Source organism: Manis javanica, chromosome 4, assembly GCF_040802235.1.
Source record: "Manis javanica isolate MJ-LG chromosome 4, MJ_LKY, whole genome shotgun sequence".
Lineage (NCBI taxonomy): Eukaryota > Metazoa > Chordata > Mammalia > Pholidota > Manidae > Manis > Manis javanica.
In genome coordinates, this window is record NC_133159.1 from 115,531,084 (window position 1) to 115,537,083 (window position 6,000).

A 6,000-nucleotide genomic window follows, 5' to 3' on the forward strand; every position below is an offset into this window, starting at 1 on the left:
TGGTGTTTTTCTCATCAACTGGATTATTGCATTATTAGAAACTCCAAGGATTTAGCCACAGCCATAAGGCCTGGATATTCACGTCAATATGTTTATTAATTTAAAAACAAAGCCCTATCCATCTGTAGAGAGACGTAAAGGAAATAAAAAAACAAGTTTCATAACAATTTAAAAAATATAAAAAATTTAAATAAACATGTTAATGGATTCATACTTAACGTATCCAAATGAAAAGGACGAATGGGAATTATACACAAAAACTTAACCGTGATAGTGACTACCTCTTGAGAATGAGGAAGAGGAAGAGATAGATTCAGAATCTTTTTTTCAAGTAGGCATAACCAAATCGTTAATGTTTATTAAATCTGATGAGAAGTATATGGGAGCTAGTATTATGAAACATGGCTTTCCCGTCGGAATTCACTCTACCTGCATAATCCAAACCTCCTCCCCCAAGCCAAAAAATTACTTCGTAATTTCTCACATTAGTAGGATCCACAGCACTCTGGGAGAAGTAGAGAAAGAATATACCTTTGAAATAGGCTTTTTAGTGTCCCCAAATATGAAGTCCCAGTCACAATTCGCTCATATATATTTGAAGAGAAAATCGAAAGAAGACCTTAGGAGTAAGAGCCAGACACACACAGACTTAAGATAAGGGGATCATCAGATACAGAAGCCACAGTGGATATGTTTAATCTTGTTAAAATGGAAGAGCGTACTAAAAAGTTGACCACAGAACAGGAGACAATAAAAATTGTTACCGAACCAAACTAACCTGGGTCCTCTCACCCGGTGCCTTGCAAAGCCAAACACTTGACACCGGGGCAGTGAAAGAAAAGGGGCGTTCCTGCAGGGCTCCCAGCAGGGAGGACAGGGGACTCTAGCTCAAGGTCCTCAACGCCCCGGGGGCTTACAAAAAAAAGCAAGGGTTTTTGAAGGCAGAGTCCTGGGGAAGGCCTGCAGGCCTTGTGCTCAGCTCGCGCTCATTCCCCTGACTAGTCCGCGGTGAGGTGAGCGGCTGTCAGGAGCCTCCCTGGCAGCCTTCTGGCTCCACCCAGCCAGGGGTCTGCGTGTTGTAGTCAGGAGGGGGCCCAGCTGGTGGGGTCTGAATTCCTGCAGAAAATCTCAAGGACACCCGAGGCAAGTTTATCTATGGCCTTGAGGGGAGCTAAGAGTCCTCTATCTGTTTTGTTTGCTTTACCTTGTGTGGGTAAAATTGTAACATTTCCAGAGTATCTCGCCTGGCTTTAGCGTATTTGCATAGCCTCAGGAGTGGAGAGAAGTTCATCGCCATGTCAATGGGCAACCGAGGGCGCGTCTGAACCTGAGAATTTAAGTGGAGGGGCTTGCTTGCTTGCTGGGTTGCTTCCTTCTGGAGCAGGGGGAGAAAGGGCTGTGGACTGCAGTTAAACGGGTTTTAAACTTTATTTCTCTCTTTGACTGATTTTCGTTTTTAGAGGTATTTTGCCCCAGGATTTCCTTTCCCTGGGCTTATACTTTGGTTTGCAAACTCCCACTTTCTTTAACCTCTACTTACTCAGTCTCATTCCCACATCTGGGTCATCACTGAGGGACTCTCTGATTTTTTTAAATGAGAAATCTGGGAGATTTCTCCAAAACGGAGCTCCCTGTACCGTTACAAAATGAACAGGTATGTTTTAAATAACTAAAAATTAAAATTAAAATTCTGGAAATGCAAGATTTAATGTGATATTAGAAACACAATGGATATTATTAACCAGCAGATTAGACAGAACTAAAAACAATTAATGAAACAATATTTTGGCGGTTCAAAATAAGTCCATCAATTCTTGACACTCCCTTCAAAAGGTGATGCCTAGTTCTTTTCCTCTTGAGTATGAACTCAACTTAGTGCCATTATCTATAGACTAATAGAAAAATAGAAAGTAGAAAAAAGCAGACGTTATGGCATGTGATTTTGGAGACCAGCTCATAAAAGGAATTGTGGTTTCCTGCTTCTCTGGATCACTTGGAAAAGTCAGCTGCCACATTGCAAGAACACTTATAAAGTCCTGTAGGGAGGGTCACTTGATGAAGAACAGCCTGATCAAGTTCTTCAATGACTGCAGCCCCAGCCAACATTTTGACTCCAACCTCATATGAAATCTTTAACCAGAATCAATTGGCTAAGCCACACCCAAATTTCTGACCTCCAGAAATTGGTGGGAGATAGTAAATGTTAAGGTGCTAAGCTTTGGGGATAATTTGTTATGTAGGAATGTAGATAACTAATACAAATATAGAATTTAAAAAAGTACACACAATAAAGAGACAGGGAATAGAAAATATGGGGTGTGGTGGTGGTGAGGAAATGAAGCAATATTGAGCTAGAATGAGAAAGTCTCATCTCTGTCTCAATGGAGTTCCCAAGGGAGAAAATTGAGACAATGGCAGAGAGGTAGTTATTTGAGAGTCAGTGCCTAGTAACTTTTCGGAACTGATGGAAGACGTGCCTCCTCACAAGGAGCACAATATATTACAAGCCTGGTAAGGAAAGAGAAGCCCATACCTGTATACAGCATAAAGAGACTGCAAAATATAGAAAGTGAAGTTTTTAAAGACAACCAGAGGGAAAAAAGACTGATTATCCACAAAAGAAACATAACAGGTTGTAGCTGAATTCTGAGCCACAACAATGAAAGTTAGAAAAAGTGCAGTGATAATTCCAAAGTTCTAAAAGAGAATAATCACCAACCTAGAATTTTAGACTTGGGAAATCATCTTTCAAGAATAGAGACATTTTCAAACCAAGGAAACCACTAGCATCCCTCCCTGAAGGACTATCTAAAGGAGGTACTTGAGGGAGAAGTAAAATGATCCCAGACAGAGTCTGAGGTGCAACAAGGCCTGATGAGGGAAGAACATGGTAAACTCCTGGGCATAGCTAACAAACCTTAGCCATATAGAAATGATAACAGAGTTACTGTGAAGTTAAAAAGAACAACAATACTGGACAAGAAAAACATGAAAGCCGGAGGGAACATAATTTGGGAGTAAAGCCCTTTAAGGTGGTTATAGTTCTTGATAGGAAGTATGTTTATTCACCAGAAAATACACTAATTATGTTAAAGCATAGGGTGAGCATTTAAAAGTGGTGATAATTGGTGGATTATGCAGATTTTAAAAATTAGCTTAAGACATCAAGATTTGAATAATAACACTAACAAAGTTGATCATGCACATGGGTAGAACTCTGCATACAATAATTAGAGAACAGCGTTCTTGAATTCACCCAGGATCTTATATAAAAATAGGACCAGTTTCCAGATGGTAAAATAAGTCTCAACAAATTTCTATACATAGGTATCATTCAGGTCCCTTTCTCTGACCAAATTACAATGAAACTAGAAATCACTAAGAAAAAGCTTACTGCCATCAGGATATTTAAAGATATTTCTATTTACTTCAGAGGTCAAAAACAAAACCTTAGATAAAAGAAAAAAAAAAGAGGTATAGACATTGAAAAGAAAGATAAAACTATCACTATTTGCAGATGATATGGGCACATAACTGGAAAAAAAATACTAAAGAGTCAGCTGAAAAATTAATAAAAACCAAAAGAGAAGTCAATAAGATAATGAGGTACAAAATTAATGTAAAGAAACTGATAGTTTTCATAAGACCAACCAATGACTGGTTAGAAAGAGTAAGATGAAAGAGGGCAGAGATGCGAGAAAACTGTCTCAAATACATTTTTCATGTTGCTTAGATTTTTTCCCACAATATGAATATATTATCTAGTTTAAAAAAGAAAGTTATTAGCATCAGTGAACGTTATACTCCTTGAGGATCTAGAAAGACCTTCCAAGGGACACTTGGCATGGATGGTTTTTAAGGGCAGGGTGTTGCGCAGGCAGAAGGGGCTGATGCAAATAAGAGCCTTGGGGACCGAGGTACCCAGGACATCTGAAGGGTCAGGCAGAGAACAGGTTCCAGAGCAAAATCTGACTTCAGTTTCTGAGGGCTGTGGGTGGGTGCCCTTGGCAGTGGCCCGTGTGCAGATGGGCAGACCCCTGTGTGAACCCATGTGTGCCTTCCATATGTCACATGTGTGATCCACTGTCCCCGACCCTGTCCGACTGTGACTTCTCTCATGAGTCTCACATTTGTGATGTCCCCGGGGTGTCTAACCCGGTGTGTGAGCCTCCCTCCCATGTGACTCCTCACATCAATGGGACTCTTGCATTTGGGCTTCCAACAGAGTTTAGCTGATGTAGAGAACCACCCAGGGAAGGAAGGATGTGGACATAATGAAGCCCAGCCAAGTGAGAAAAACAAAGGCCATCTGTTCTCAGCTTGCTGTCTGTGCCTGGGGAGACGGGTACCAGCACTTATGTTCTGGCAGGGACGCAAAGGCCGGTGGAGGAATGGGCAGCTTCGGTGGAACAGAGAAGGCTCAGTGTGCCCTGATGGAGGCTGTTGGCCTGGGAAACTGGCTAGAAGTAGGGTATCCAGTGTGTTTGCTTGGGGTGCTTGTTTGGTTTTCTTTGGCTGGTCCTAAGTCAGAAGCAGGGAAAAAAAAGGGAAGCTGTCGGTCATCAATCAGGTTCTGATCATTCGGGGCCAATATTAGGTCACTGGGGCACCTCCTGGAAGGGTACTGGAGACAGCAGTGCCTTCCTACAAGACTGACCTTCAGCGGGCCCCTCCCTGGCTGGGATTGTAAGTACGGGGCTGGTTTCCTCGACTGGGTGCAGGAGCTAGTGGTTCGACTTCTAGTTTTAGATGCAACCTGACCACTGGCCACTTGTATATTCAGTCTCTCACAGGGAGTTCTTTCCCCAGCTGCCTCCCAATAGGCCCGCTGCACACTGTGGCCGAGACAAAAGCTCACAGCTCCTGTCACGTGACCCTCTCCACAGGGCCCTCTCTGTACCCAGGTGCTAGAAAGCATCTTGCAGGGCAGGGCACCCCTGGAAGAACTGTCCCATGAGGCCGCTGCCCTGAGGACTCCAGATTCAAATGCCCCGGCAGCTGCTGCAGAGGACTCGGGACTGCACCCTCTCATCCTGGGCTCCAGATGGTGGGATAAGCTTGGGCATCAGAATCTGCTCTTCTGGTGGATTGAGCATAAATTCCCAAAGCTGAGGGACTGAGGGTGCACTGAGAGGGCAAACCAAGGTCTTGAGCCTGCTTGCTCGTTCCTCCCCATGCCCATCTGAACTTGATGCTGAGTACTGACGACTCCTGACTGTCAGCCCACCCCCATCTTCACCTCCAGCAGTGGCGTCAGCCCTGGGGAACACTTCCAGGCCAGGTCTGGGTGGAGGGCCCTGCCACTCATTCCCTTGAGCGGCCCTTAGGGGAGCAAACTCTAGAAGCTGAATGTCAGGAAAACAGAGTGAGGTCGGCCTACCTCATGTTCCAGGGGATACGCAAAACTGATACATGAAACGGAAGTGATGAAGAGAAACTTGGAAGTATTTGTAAGCATCCTAGGCAGATTACAGAACTAGAAGATCTCCTTTGTATAAAGCAAACAGAATGATATAAACACACTCATGCACACGGCTGCAAGGACATAGTAACGCATCAGTGGTGATTCTCTCTGGGTGGTGACATGGTGGGTTTTGTTTTGTCTTTTTGCCTGTGGTTTTCTCATTTTTCTGCAATGAACAGTAAAGAATAGAGGTAAAGGTACCAACCTGGAGTGGGAGGGCCTACATCTAAACCCCGGCTCCATCTCTGATTAGTTGTGTGACCTTAAACAATTTATTTCACTTCTCAGTGACCAACATCCTCGTCTGAAAAATAGGAACCATGTGGTTCCTGCCTAGTACGGCAAACGAGAAAATTCAGGGAAGGAATTTATGGAGTGCTTCACATAGCACCTGGCCCACAGTAAACACGATAGACACTAGTGCTGTGTATTATTACTTTTCTAACATTATTACCGTTTCCAAGGCTGGAAACTCCTCATTAGATCAATCAGTGAAGGAAGATTGTGTAAATTCAGCACTTGGAATAGAGAGTATT